The sequence below is a fragment of the Myotis myotis genome, unplaced genomic scaffold (genome assembly GCF_014108235.1).
Source record: "Myotis myotis isolate mMyoMyo1 unplaced genomic scaffold, mMyoMyo1.p scaffold_m19_p_12, whole genome shotgun sequence".
In the NCBI taxonomy this organism is placed as follows: Eukaryota; Metazoa; Chordata; class Mammalia; order Chiroptera; family Vespertilionidae; genus Myotis; species Myotis myotis.
Window position 1 is genome coordinate 34,006,349 of NW_023416316.1, and position 15,777 is coordinate 34,022,125.

General features: G+C 41.2%; 1 pseudogene; it reads right to left on the minus strand.

Annotated features, from left to right (window-relative positions):
- LOC118667725 overlaps positions 1 to 14,000 on the minus strand; it is a 33,612-nt pseudogene extending 19,612 nt beyond the window's left edge.
- Between the last annotated feature and the right edge of the window lie 1,777 nt (positions 14,001 to 15,777).

Here is a 15,777-nt window from a genome sequence, read left to right on the forward strand (position 1 = left end):
TTGGTTAAAATATGTGTGCCAGATGAGCTTCCTGCCAGAAAATATATTTAACATAGAAATGATGGATAAAGCGTTTGCTGAGAAACAGGAGAGAGGGGAGCGGGAAGAACTGTTTCAGCCCAAAGTTCACAAGACAAAGTGCATCCATGTATATCAGAGAGTTTGCTTTTCTGTATTTCATTTTGACCTTGTACAAGACTACAGGGGAATAGAGCCAAGTCTATTATTTCTTTTATGTCTAGGACATAGGCATGCATGTACCCCCTATTGCCTGAGAACACCACTCAACATGTGTTGGACATTCAGTAAAGTTTACTGACGCCAACCATGAAAGCTTTTCTACTCACTTCCTCTCGGGAGCAAGTCATGTGGCTCATGATGGAGGTTGGATTCAGCTAGGGCTGGGAATTATTCCCAAGTAATTAGGAATACTAGGAACCAGAGATAAAAAGCAAAGGGCCATGGAGGAAAACCCAGGGTGAAAACTACATCTGAGTGGCAGCACCTGGACGCCATACTCTGGTTGGCAATGTATCAACAAAGCAACCCAAGAGAAAATAAGGCAGGAGGTGGTCTCAAGTAGTTTTTATTATACATCCTTCTTTGTTTGGCTGTGGGGAAGGCAATAGAATAAATGTAATTTCTAGATGGCAGCTACCATTTACTTATCTTTTCTAATTCTTATTACTGTCTTTAGGATATTCTTCTTATTTTCTATTTGCTTCAGTCAGAAATATTTTTACACTAACATAATTTATTTGAATTTAATTTAAAGTGTGAGAATTATATACTCTCTTAAACACAAAGGCATAATAATAAGAATATTATATATAATATTTATTGAGCCATATACAATTTTAACCATTCTATAAGATATTATTATTATTATTATTATTATTATCCTATTTTCAGAAATGAGGAAACTGAGTCTTTAGAGATTTTTTTAGTGACTTGACCAACGGTATAAAATTAGTAAGAGGCAGAACTCAAAATGCAAACCTAGGCTGTCAGCCATCAGAACCAACACTCAACCAACCTCCCGTGGCAATCACCCTTGGAGATCTGTAATCCAAATACAGACACACAGCATTATCATGTGAAACATGCTGAAGAACACAGCAGGTACCTCCAAAGAAATGGGCATGGGTTAGAGATAGGAAAGTAATGATGAGATTTCTTGAAGATTTTGAAAGTCATGGCAAATACATGAGGAGAATAAATATAAAATAATGGCTTCCTTGTCAGAGATAGTAAATAAAAGAGTGACCCTGCATACTAATTTAGAAATTTCATTTCAATTATTTTGAATAAGCAAAGAACCTGATTCAAAGTCCAAAAGACACAAAAGTATACAGTTAAGTCTCCCTCCGATCCTGTTTCAAGCCCCTCAATTTCCCCACACAGAGGCAGCTGCTGTCATCATTTTCACAAGCATCCTGGTATTTTCTATAAAGTGGGGTACTGCCGAAACCGGTTTGGCTCAGTGGATAGAGCATCAGCCTGCAGACTGAAGGGTCCCAGGTTTGATTCCGGTCAAGGGCATGTACCTGAGTTGCGGGCACATCCCCAGTGGGAGACATGCAGGAGGCAGCTGATCAATGTTTCTCTCTCATCGATGTTTCTAATTCTCTATCCCTCTCCCTTCCTCTCTGTAAAAAATCAATAAAATATATTTTTAAATAGATAAATAAATACATAAATACATAAATAAGTAAAAGAAGAAGCCTTACTTTAAAAAAATAAATAAATAAAGTGGGGTACTTTAAGATGCTGATTTTGGAAAGGTGTAGTGCTTGTGTACAAACCCTTTCTCAGATATGCCTGAGAAATCAAATATGGTAAATCAGGTCTCACATGTTTGAAATTTATGATGAACCAGTTTAGGCTAAGTTCCTGTCTGTACATTCTATTTAATTTTTTTCTAAAGAGAGTAAGTGTGTAATCAGTATATAAAAGGGTAGTGTTTCTCACCTACCATTGATAAGAAATTGCTTTCAAGCACTTTAAATGAACTAAATTATATAAATCATTTGTAGTTTTTCATCAAAATAGCCTCCTGAAGAAGCTCAAATTCTCAACTGCCTACTTTCCAATACTTTCTTTACCTACAAATATGTACATATACATAGGTGTGTGTACATGTGTCACATTCTTTGAAGATGATAGAATTTGAACTTTTCACCATCTGATTTTCCTGGTCTTTCACATGTTTGACTTGCTGAAATTTGTGGCAGTTTTACCATCATTCCTGTGTGATGTGAGATGTGGGAGAGCCAGCTCTGTCCTGAGAGCAACAATGTGTTAGTCACTGCCTAGTGGACAGAGTTGACAATGAAAACAAAGAGATGGCCCCTATTTCTTCTTTAAGGTGGCCAGGGCCCTTCAACTTCACACTGGGCAAACCATCACACCTGCAGTAGTCACCAGTATGTAGGTACCACAGATACTTCTGCATATCAGTTGGCAAAATACATGGCAACACTTCCAAGAAGTCTGGGAACACAGTGAAGTGGTACATTTCTGTAACTGGTCTTCATCCTTCTGAGCCTTTCCAGGTGTAACGCAGCTTCTAAGGCAAAGCTTTGGGGTTTGAGGGCATGTGCCCCAATACTTCTGGAGAGAATACCAGCCCCTGTCCACTTCACATCAGAGGGTTCTCTCATCCTTTATGGGAAAAAGAAAATGGAAAGGTTTTTTTTTGTTTTGTTTGTTTGTTTGTTTCTTGAATGCTTGGCTCTGAAGGAAGAGAGGTTCTCCCCACCACAGAGTATGGTGGGATTAGCAAGGGTTTGGGAACCAAACCGAGTTAAGTCCAAATATTGTCTTTGCCACTACTAAATCTATTACTTTCACCAATGCCCTTGGTTTAAACCTAAGTCCCCTCAACCATGAAATAAAGATAATCATTATATAGTAACATCAACTTTGCAGCATTATGACAATTACCTGAAATGATGTGGTCATAGTGCCTAACAGAGTTGGCACTCAGACAATGTCAGTGTTTCAGTATTTGCATTGGAGACAGAGAACTGATGTGGCAGAAAATCCAAAGCCTACCTATCTCCTTTCTCCTCACAAGAGCATCTTCAGGTTCTGGGGAAGGTGCTGGAGGAAGCAGAGACTAGAGATGGTTTAGGATATGTTTTCTTAAATTCCCTCTCATATTGGTTCTTCGAGAGAGTACAATGGCGGGGAATGGAGCCCTGGCATCGGTGTACTAAATTTTCAGACTTTGTGGGTGAGAAGCATGGTCTGGTTATCTAAGTCTTCTTAAACTTCCCAAACTATTTTCTTATAAAAATATTTACTTGTCTTGCAGGATTCTCATCCCAACATTAAAAAATAGGTAAGGATGCAGTATTCATGAGAAGAAATAACCCTAGTCCAGTGGTCGGCAAACTCATTAGTCAACAGAGCCAAATATCAACAGTACGACGATTGAAATTTCTTTTGAGAGCCAAATTTTTTAAACTTAAACTATATAGGTAGGTACATTGTTATTAACTTAATTAGGGTACTCCTAAGGCTTAGGAAGAGCCACACTCAAGGGGCCAAAGAGCCGCATGTGGCTCACGAGCCGCAGTTTGCCGACCACGGCCCTAGTCCAATCCCCACAAGGGTCTATCCTAGTGTCTAATGTCCTTTATGAAATAAGAGAATGAATGGAGGCATCTTTGAGTCACAGAGAACTCATCAACATCTCTCAGAATCTACCAGCAGCATATTCCTATTAAACTGCTACAAAATTCCAATATAATTGACTTCTCTTGTGTGTTTTTTCATTTTATGTGCAGTTATTATTTAAAATTGGTACCTTATGAATGTCACAGTTTAACAGAATATGCACACCCCTCCCTCAAAAACATTTACACAATGGGAAAATGTTCTCTTGTAAAATTTAGAATCTCTCTGAGACTCTGAGGTTTAGTATCTGTAATCACTTGGTGATTGAGTTTTTATGTTCTTGACATTTTTCTAAATGAATTCTTATCTGATGTCAACACCAGAATGGTAGCTTGTCTTTCAATGTATTGGGTTAAATGTTAAGGGAGAACATCATCCAGGAAAATCCCTTTGGTGTTGTTGTAAATCTTAGGCAATTGTGAGTGGGCTGCCAGACATGGTCAGGACCCTGTGGATAATCTGATCACTGGGAACAGTTCAAAGCACCCAATATGTGAAATTCAGGCTGATTCAACCATTCTCCATGGCCACCCACGCAGCTTCCTTAGGCATATTTTTAAAAAGGATTCAGACAGCAGATGCAGAAAATTTGGGGACCCTTTTCCCTTTGAGTGAGTGTTTCCAGAAAGCAAAATAAATAAAATGTCAGAGTTTGTTCATCTGTTTGGCAAGGCAAGCTCTCCCTCTTCTATGGAGGAGGCTGAGCTGAGGAATGCTGCGGTTTCTGAGATTCAAAGCTGGAGACACAGCACAACACACACCTTATTTGAGAGCAATTCACATCATGCATTTTCATAAGTCAAGGACCAGAAAGCAAGCTTTGTTTTCAAAATGTGTTTTCTTGGCACTAGTTACAGCAATTTGGTGTGTGGTTCATTGTCAAAATGCTGTGGGTGGCAAAGCAACCCATTAAAGGTGCATGAAATATTTAAATTGGGGTGACTTATTCCTGCCTTTTCCTCTGCTCCTAACACCTGTATTCCAATGACAACGGTTACGTCTTTTGTGGGGTGATAATCGGCAGGATGTCAGAGCTGGCAGAAACTTTCCTGAGCAAATTGTTTTTCTGTATAGGGGCCAGAGAATAAATATTTTAGGCTCTATGGACCATATCATTTCTGTCCCTACTACTCAATGAAACCAACCATAGGAAATACATAAACAAGTGGGTGTGGCTATGCTCTAATAACATGTTATTTATGGATTTAGACCATTGATTGCTGTTTGTTTGTTGACACTCCCCTCCTTCCATTTATATCACTGGTTCCTTTTTACATATGAAGAAACCAAAATCCAATTAGGCTAAAAAAGTTTGTCATTGTCACAAGCCAGGACACAGCATATCAAATTCCTGAGTTAGGTTATTTTTATTATTTTTTTTACATGTAGATTTCTCTGAATAATAAAAAAATCCTCCTGTGCCTTAGAAGCCTCAAGAAGAAATAGAAAATTCCTCTTCTTTGTTTTGACATTTTCCTATCTAAGGTAAATGTCTTATAATGTTAATCTACTATCCATTGAACATTTAATGTAAAAAACATCCTTAATGAAATAGACTATGGATATGTTTATGGAAAACGTAAGTGTGTGTGTTACCCATAAATACAGGAGTTGTTATTTAAAGCCATAGGAGAACAGTCATTTCTAATAGGAGGAGGCCAAAAGACTTAGACGCTGATGGCCTGGTTTTCTGCACAGAATGTGGCATCCTGTTTCCTAGAACCTCCATTCCTACTCTGTTTATTTCAGTGTGACCAGCCTTTCAAGCATCCCTGTCAGGTTTCTATGTATTGCGAACCCCCAGCTGCCAGTGACCTCACTTGCCACAGAATTTATTTCACATTTTTCCTTTGTAATATGCTATTCCTTTGGTGATTTAATAGTCATTTTATTTTGTTATTTATATTTTTATTAATTTTTGGAACTGGTTATTAAAGGAGAATTTAGCAAAGAGAGGAGAAAAAGATGATAATATAGATTATTTTACATGCTGGAGAGAGGTTTTTCTTTCCTCCCCCTCCTTCTCCCCCTCCCCCTCCCCCCTCCTCCTCCTCCTCCTCCTCCTCCTCCTCCTCCTCCTCCTCCTCCTCCTCCTCCTCCTTCTCCTCCTTCTCCTCCTTCTCTTCTTCCTCCTCCTCCTCCTCCTCCTCCTTCTTCTTCTGACATCACTGATAGCTCTCCTCTTTATTAGGCAAGAGTGGAAGATGTGGATGAGGAAATGGATAGGACCAGATCATGGTATTAAGCCCCATTTGGGTGAGTTCTAGTTCAAGATCATCATCTTAGGCAGGGCTGACACTTCATGAAACCCTGAATGTGCTGGGTTGAAGGGGGTGTGGAAGGACAGCGTAGATGCACTCTGGCCTCTCTCCTTTAGCCATGCCCAGGCCAGGATGCACAGCAAGTTCACCGAAGCTTGTTCCTCCACAGCATGGCTCATTAATTTTGATGCATATGCATGTGTGTTACATGTTACATGAATAAAACAATTCCTTATCCAAGTAAATTTGGGAAATGGTGTGTTAAGATTCTGTAGATTTCTTACCTCAGGACTTCTCAAACCCTTTAATATGCAACATGCATTAGGAAGCTCTAAGGCAAGGATATAGTTTGCAGTGTTTTCCTAACATGTTGGGTCATTGGACCTTGTTATCACAAAACAGGTAAAGGGACAACATCCTCAGAACACACCTGGAAGTGCTGAGTTAAGTTATTTTATCATTTGGCACCAGTGGAGTCACACTTCCCGTGGCAGGCCGATATCTGTCTCAGTGGGTGTCCAGTGGACTGCTGCTGACTAGTCAATAGGCCAACCTGAACTGGGTGTTTCAAATGCATGTACCTTATTTACTTTCATATTTCTTTCCCCCAGTAGTCTTCTCTTCCTTCCAAATATCACTTCTTCTGCATAACGTCTCCTTATTCCTTGTTGCATCTAGCTGTTGCACACACATGCACAATAAGGGGGACCCAATTACCTAGGGGACCCACAGAGGTTCTCTGTTTCCCTCTGACCTTTTTGATTGTGAAATATTAGCTACTGGACAAAGCTTCAGCCACTTTGGGTTTCTTGTCCTGTTCCTGAATGAGGGCCTTTGTCTAACTTTGCCCTCCTGTACCCCTTCCTTTCCCACACCTGTCACTCTGGGTCACACTTATCCTGTAGTCACCTTTCTGTCCCCCCCCCCCCCCATGCAGTGGTGTTATGCTAATCATATCATTCAGTGGTGTTATGCTAATTAGTCTGTTTAATAAATTTTATATTTGGCAATGTCATGTATAACATTTCTCAGTTCTCTGTTTCTTTTTTCATAAGCCTGGTCTTGTTTTATGAACATAACATTTTTTGAAATCCCCTATTTGTCTCTGATTCACTTTCCTTACAAACCAGTTGCTCTTTTTGCCTCTTATATGAAACTTCCTCTAAAACCCTGTACCCTCAATCCTAGTAGCCCTGGGTGCTTGTTGCCAATCCCCCAGAGGGCTAGGCCAGCTCAGGGTACATTAATGTTCACGTTCTGATATGGACACTAATGGCACAGCCATCCACCATCTCTGTTGTGGGGTGTACTAGGTACATTCTGTAGCTACAAAGCTAGGTCATGAGGGCCACATTAATGTGGACCATATCTGGTTCAGCAGCTCTGTCTTGCTTCAGATTGCACCTCAAACCTCTAAAGGACTTTTCCAATCAAGAAATTTGTGTAAGTTTCAAGACAGCCCTGTGGTTGGGTATTAGTAGCCTATTCCTGAGTAGAATTCAGAACTATTTTTGCTCTTCCAGAACATCACAATTCTGCAAAGCCAATTGCCTCTAACTGCACTTCAGGAGCATTAAAGTAGATAGTTTTGTCAAAACATACTTTATTTCCTACTCTCCCACCTGTTCACTCTTTCTAGACACCCTGTCCTTCCTGCTGTTCTTTCACCAGACGAAGTCTCAGTCTCAGAGCCTATGCATTCCCTGTTTCCTGTGCCTGGAACTGCCCTCCCCCAATATCCATGTGGGTCCCTTATTGCCCTGCTTCATGTGAAGTCTTCCAACTTACTACTCCTTTTAAAATGAAAATAATTCAATCCCTAACCATTGCTTGTTTTATCTTTTACTGTACCACTTTAACTCTAATATATTAGATACTCATTTTATTTTATTTTTTTTTTTTGGTCAAAGAAATATAAATCCCATGATGCATAGTTTTTATTGCTTTTTCTTTTTCCTTCTCTTACGGCCGTATCCTTAACACTTAGAATAGTACCTGGCACTGGTAGCTTCTCCAAGAATAGTTTTGAGTCTGTGACTCTGGAAGCAGGATTTAGAACAAAAGGCCACAGGTCAGTTGTGTTGGTGAATTTCAATCATTGTGATAATTTAGCCTGGGACCCGGGAGACAAGGTGAGAGAGTAAGCGATAATCCCTGTAGATAATAAATAGTAGCCACCTGGAGAATCATTTGTGTTTACTACTAAGTGATCTTAGTTGGGGTTCATTGGAGGGGACTGAAGGCAGTAATCCCAGTGATTATTTTTAAATATGTTAGATCATGGCTCTCCTGTGCTTACAACTTCCAATGCCTTTTCATCCCACTTAAGTAAAATCAAAAGTCCTTCCCATGGTCTCCTTTCTCAGACAGCCATTTTCTTTCTCATGTGGCACCATACAATTGGAATATACTGTGCACCACATATGTAAGTTTGAAGGTTTAGTGGAAATATTAATAAATAAGAACTTAAATTAATTTCAATAATATACTTTGACTCAATACACCTTCAATATTATTAGTTCAATATGTAATCATGATATCAAGGGAAATATCGACAATAATACAATCATAGTAGGGGACTTTAATATACCACTGACATCTCTGGATAAATCCTCTAGACAAAAAATCAGCAAAGAAGCAGCAATCCTAAATGACTCACTAGATCAGTTGGACTTAATTGACATCTCAGAACATTTCATCCCAAAGCCATGAAATATACATTCTTCTCAAGTGCACATGGGACATTTTCAAAAAGAGACCACATATTTGGTCACAAGCAAAGTCTCCTCAAATTCAAGAAGACTGAAATCATATCAAGCATCTTCTCAGACCGCAATGGCATAATATTAGAAATAAACTACAATAAAAAAAATCCAAAAAATTCCAATACTTGGAAGCTGAATAGCATGCTATTAAACAATGATTGGGTTACCAAAGAGATCAAAGAAGAAATTAAAAACATACTGGAAGCTAATGACAGTGAAAACACAACAATCCAAAATCTATGGGACACAATGAAAGCAGTCCTGGGGAGGAAGTTTATAGCTTTACAGGCCTACCTAAAAAAACAAAAAAAGATGGTAGTAAATCATCTAACTCTACAACTCAAAGAGTTAGAAAGAGAGCAACAAGAAAAGCTCAGAGTGAGCAGAAGGAAGGAGATAATAAAGATCAGAGCAGAAATAAATGCATAGAGACCAAAAAAAACAATACAAAAGATCAATGAAACCAAGAGCTGGTTCTTTGAAAGGATAAACAAGAGTGATGAGCCTCTAGCCAGGCTCACCAAGAAGCAAAGAGAGAGGACCCAAATAAACAAAATCAGAAATGAAAGAGGCGAACTAACAACAGACCCCACAGAAATAAAAAGGATTGTTTAAAAATACTATGAACGACTCTATTCCAACAAACTAGACGACCTGGGGGAAATGGACATGTTCCTAGAAAAATACAACCTTCCAAAACTCAATCAGGAAGAATCTAAAAATCTCAATAGGCTGATTACTATGGAAGAAATTGAAGCAGTCATCAAAAAGCTTCCAGCTAACTAAAGCCCAGGGCCAAACAGCTTCACAGGGGAGTTTTACCAAACATTCAAGGAAGAACTAAAACCTATCCTCCTCAGACTATTCCAAAAAATTCAAGATGATGTAACACTTCCAACCTCATTCTATGAAGCCAACATCACCCTAATACCAAAACCAGATAAAGACAACACACAATGAAAGAGAATTACAGGCCAATATCCCTCATGAACATAGATGACAACAAAATTCTAGCAAATCAGATCCAGCAGTACATCAGAATGAGAAATTATTAATGAGGTATTTCACCTTCAATTTCCTACAGTGGCTTTCACATTGAGGTTGTGCTGTAGACTCACAGCACATCTCAGTGCTGACCTGCCACATTTCAAGTGCTCCATATAAACATGTGGCTCATGATACTTCCCTTCTTGAGATCACTCTGTTCTTGACACATTGGCCTCCATACTCAGCCTCTTTTCTGTCCCTGTGTTAAGGCAAGCACATTTTTTACCTGAAAAAAGGTTGCCAAATTGAGAAATAAAAAATATAGGACACCTATTTCAATTTGAATTTCAGATAAATATCAAATATTTTTCATTATAAGTATGTTCCAAGTATTACAAGGGGCATACTGGCAACAAACAGAGATACACAGGCATCATGGAACACACTGGTATTTTATCTGGCTGTCTCCACCTCAGGCCATTTGCATTTCCTCTTCCCTTTGCCTGCAATGCTCTTCCCCAGTTACCACACTTACTTCAGTTTATTCAGTTCTCTGCTCAAAGTGCTTAGGGAGGCCTTTTCTCTCACCCTTTAGTAAATATGTCTGTGTCTCCACATCCTTATTTATTATGTCCTTATACTGCACTTGAGGCCTGGTGCACATATTTGTGCACCGGTCGGGTCCCTCAGACTGGCCTGTGGGAACCAGGCCGAAACTGGCTCTCCAACATCCCCTGAGGAGTCCCAGATTGCCAAAGGACACAGGCCAGGCCAAAGGGACCCCACCGGTACATGATGGGGGCTGGAGAGGGACTGTGGGAGGGCTCCAGGGTGTGTCTGGCTCATCTCGCCCAGTCCTCACCAGCTGGACTCCAGTAGCAAGCTAACCTACTGGTCAGAGCATCTGCCCCTGGTGGTCAGTGCGCATCATAGTGACTGCTCGAATAGTCTAACAGTCGTTCACTTAGCATATTAGGCTTTTATTATATAGGATTACTTTTATTACTACTTTATAGTTTTTTAAAATGTATTTTTGTCTATTCCACGCCCCCATCCCATGAGAGCAGAGCATTTTTGTTTCTTGTTGTCTATTGAGTGTCAAAAAAAATGTCTGACACATAGTAGGCATTAAATACACAGTATGCAATAAGAAAAAGGAAGAAGGGAATAGTGGGAACTTTTATGGATTGGTCATTCATAGAATAGAATCTTGATTGTTCCTTTGTAGGAGTCTGACACTTTAATTTCTTAAAATGAGTTTTGATTATGTATATAAAATACTCTTGTGAGGATTTAATAAGTGTTTTTTCAACCACTTACTATGTGTCTGCCACATGGAAAGCAGTATAAACAATAACAATAGTAATAATAGTAAATAATAACAATGATTTTTGTTCTTCAGGTTGACAATTTTTAGTTGCCTTTCAAATTTCAAAAATCTCTAAAATTGTCTTTTTTTAAAATTTGGAGCCATTACCTGTCTTGAGTTCACAAGAGGTTAATCAGAGTGTATCTTATATAATAAAAGGCTAATATGCAAATTGCCCCCTCGGGAGTTCTATTGGGAGACCAGGAGTTCGATCGTTCGCTATGATGTGCGCTGACTATGAGGGGGCAGTGTGTAACATGGCAAGCGGCCAGCGGCTGTGGTGGGGTGCTGAAGGAGCGAGGGAAGAAGGAGGTGGGGAGGTGAGGAACCTGATCAGCGCTGATTGCCAGCCAGGCCTAAGGACCATACCTGTGCATGAATTGCATATACTGGGCCTCTAGTTAATAATAACTTAGTGTGACTTTATGGCAGATATGTTAATGTGTTTGATTATAGGATGCTATCTCAGACCCATCTGTGGGAAGTTACATATTATATACCAAATGTTCCATAAAATTTTTTGCATCTGAAAATTTATCCAAATTCTCAGATACATCTGGCTCCAAGGTTTCAGTAAAGGAAAGTAGACCTGTATTAACTATTTGCCAATCTCAAAACTTTGCCAAATGGAACTTCAAAGAACAGCATACTATTATGCCTGTCAAGTCTTGCTGTCCATGAGATTACTAGGTTTCTCAGAAGATATGAGTCCATATTTTTCTCTTTCCTAATAACCTGAATGTATGTAGAAAAAAGTTAAATATTGTTGGGGAGAACTCTGCTTTAACTTGTCCATCATTTTCCCAATCTGTTGGAAATAGAGGCAGATAATGCCAATAAAAGCATGGCAGGTAATTCATTTACAAAGGAGTGATCTTCTGAGTGGCTGTAGAGCTCTGAAATTATGAGTCCTTCACTTGAAGAAATGCTTTCTTTCTCAGAAAAAAATTCTTGCATAAAGGAATTTATATCTATCCACATCTAAAAGGATGAATCTATATACAATATATAAAAGGCTAATATGTATTAGCCTTTTATATATGTATAAAAGTGTCCCCTTGGGAGTTTGACCGAAAGACCAGGAGTTTGATTGCTCTCTATGACGTGCTCTGACCACCAGGGGTGGTGCAGAACAAAGGAAGGCCCCGGCCGGCAGCCAGAAGGCCCTGGATTGGTCCTGATCACCAGCCAGGCTTAGGGACTTTACCCAGGCATGATTTTCATGCACTGGGCCTCTAAGTCTATAGATAAAAGTCTTGCCATAACCTTATCTTATACATTTGGGGGTCAAACCTCTGCTGTGAAAAATGAGCTGAGTGCAATGAAGAGAGCAGTTGTAAGGCAGACAATATGTTTGTGGTGAAAATATAACTGGTGAAAAATATAATTGAGAACTTGTTGATTTTTCTTTTATCCACAACTGTTTTCCCATATGGCTTCAGTCTTAAGTTCTGCACAGGTTTTAAAATGCCTCTGCAGTTCCTCATTCTCTGTAATGGTTTCTAATGTGCTAATATTGGTTTTCTTCCTCTATGTCCCACTTGTGTGAGTAAGTACCTTCCAGCCCCAAACATGTTCCTCCTGCCCCTATCATGTGTAGTCTAATCATATATTGATGTGATTGTGTTCTGTTCCCCAGTAAAGTATAATAAAAAATAATCTGAGGCATACATAACTACATAATTTTACCTTTTATATAGAAAATAACTAATAAGATATATGTAATATACATATTCTTAAACCTATTTTCTCTATTTTAATGTGATATACTATCATTATCACCAACTAGAGGCTCAGTGCACAAAAATTTGTGCACTCGGGTGGATTCCTCAGCCCGGCCTGTGCCCTCAGCGGCCCATTCCCCTGGCCACTGGCACCAGTTTTCCTCCGGTACCCGGAACCCAGGCCTTCGCTCTTCGCTGGGAGGGGCCAGTGTGGTGGGCGAGGGGCTTAGCTCTTTGCTCACTGCGTGGGTCCCGGGGACGAGGCCGAGGCCGGCGCGGCAGGCGAAGGGCTTAGTTGTTTTTTTTTGTTTTTGTTTTTGTTTTGTTTTGTTTTGTTTTTGCCGAGGAGAGCATGGGGTCTGTTTATTGGGGGGTCCGTCAAAGGGGGGGCTGGCTAGGGTGGGGTAGGGCAGCAGCTTGTCTGGCCCCCGAGAAACCCAACTTGAGTCCAGGGCCTCGTTTGTTTCGAAGCCAAAGTCTTCCTCCACCTTTATCTGCACAGGGGCCAGCTCCGGAGTCAGCGGGACTCCCGCCTGGCGCCCTTCCCATGGCACTTGCCGCCTCTTCCACCCGCTGGGCCCCTCGCCAGGGGCCGGGACTGCTGGCTTCTGTGGGTGCTGGCATCCTCCTGGGTGGGGACAGCCCCTCTTTCTCTGGAGACTCGTTCTCAGTATTGCCTGGTGTGGGGGCATCTGTGCCCTGACTGCCCTTGTCCTCCAGTAAGATAGAGAACTGGCTGGCCCGGTAGTCATCGCCATAGGAGTCCAGCACCCTCCTGAGGAAACTCCGCTCCTGCTGGAGTCTCTGTGTTATCCTCTGTACCTGATGGAGCCTGTTTAGGACCCGCTCGTTCACCTGCTCAATCTCCCTGCAGCGCCGACCCAGCGCCTGGTACTTCATGCGATTGAGTTCCCGTTGGCGCCGCTGCCAGCCTCGGGCTGCCTTCTCCTCTTCGTCTCACTCCTGGAGGCTGGAGCTGCCCAGACCCCTAGACAAGAACTCCACTTTGGTCTCAAGCTCGCTCTCCAGGATGTGACCACCGAACAGCAGAGGCAGTGCCAGCTCTGAGCCGGGAGGTGCTGAGAACTCCTCAAAGCCCACGGCTGCCATGGTCCCCTCTCTCTGCTCCAGCTCCATTTCTCCCCGGCTCCCTGCGTAGAACTTCTAACCTTGCAAACCTTTAGGTTAAAGTGGCTAGCAAAACGACACGCCCCATATGATTCCATGGCCAGGCACCGGGGCCCCGGCCACTAAGCCTCCTGGGAGTTGTAGTTCTCTATTTCTGGCTCACCTCCCTCGCCCCACCCCCGGAGTCCTGGCTGAAAGGCCCTGCTTGCTGATCTAACGCTGCCGCCAGGTGTCTGAGTCACCTCCGTCTTTATTCCAGTCCCGACACCATGCCGTCTGACCACGGAGACTCTCCGCTTGGGAGGCCGGTCCTCTCCGCAGACTCTCTGGGGGCCCCGGGGGTGTGGCAGAGGCTGGCATGGCGGGCTTCCCTCTTTGCTCTTCGCTTGCCATGCCAACCTTCGCTCACTGCTCCTGCGCCTACATATGCAAATTAACCGCCATCTTTGTTGGTGGTTAACCGCCATCTTTCTTGGCAGTTAATTTGCATATCGCCCTGATTAGCCAATGGGAAGTGTAGCAAAGGTACGGTCATTTATCCTTTTTGTCTTTTATTAGATAGGATACTTTAATCACTGTTCCACTTGAAAATAATGCAACAGCATTGCAATGGTTTGTGTCCCTACCGATTTATATATTGAAATTCTAACTCCAAAGTGATGATACTGGGAGATGGGGATTTTGGGAGGAGGTTAGGTTCTGAGGACTGAGCCCTTATGCTGTAAATGGAATTAATGCCCTTATCAAAAAGTCCTAAGAGGCTCCCTTGTTCCTTGCCCCCTGTGGGACACTAGGAGAGCATGCCACCCATGAGGAAGCGGGCTCTCACCAGACACTGAGTCTGACAGTGCCATTACCTTGAACTTTTCAGCTATAGAATGTGAGGAATAGTTTCTGTTGTTTATAAGCCACCATACATGGCATTGTGTTACTGAATCCTGAATAGAATAAGACATTATTCTAAATCTATCTTCTGTAGGCCTGTCTATATTTTGTGATGGGTAACTTAGGTGGTGATTATAGTAATCATAGCTTAGAATATACTTAATTTTAAAACTGAATACTTTCAATGGGTAAATATGTAACATCTTCCTGTAAATATTAATGGAAACTCCTGCACACACTTAAAAGTGCCTATGTCCTTTTTTTGGTACAGATTCTAGACTTATAGCTCTTTTAGTGTATTGTGTTCCAATGGACAGTAACATCATATATTTGTTTAAGTATCTGAGACTTCCTGTGACCAGGCTTTGAAGTGAACTTTGAGGTGAACACTTTGATGGTTACATTTGAAAGCATACTTACTTTGACCACAAGAAGTTCCAGGTCCATATTGCTTTTATTCAGCCCCTTGGTATATTTCCAGCTATGACTGAGAGCAGTGATTTCTTCAAATGGGCTAAAGTCCAAAGATGTGATGCCTGGTTTATTCATGCCTCGATGATTGTGTGCAAGGTCCCTACAGAAGCAGTATATCCTTTTTTAATTACATGTCATAATACCTCATAGTTATGAGTCCAGGTAGATACTTTTAAACTAATTCTAACTTATTACGTAACTTGCTTCATTATTAAAGAATCCCAATTTATAAGCATTTTAAGAAAAATGGCCCTAACTGATTTGGCTCAGTGGATAGAGCATTGGTCTGTGGACTCAAGGGTCCTGGGTTCGATTCCGGTCAAGGGCATGTACCTTGGTTGCAGGCACATCCCCAGTGGGGAGTGTGCAGGAGGCAGCTGGTCGATGTTTCTCTCTCATCGATGTTTCTGGCTCTCTATCCCTCTCCCTTCCTCTCTGTAAAAAATCAATAAAATATATTTTTAAAAAAAGAAAAATGAAGTTGTTAAATATATTTTACA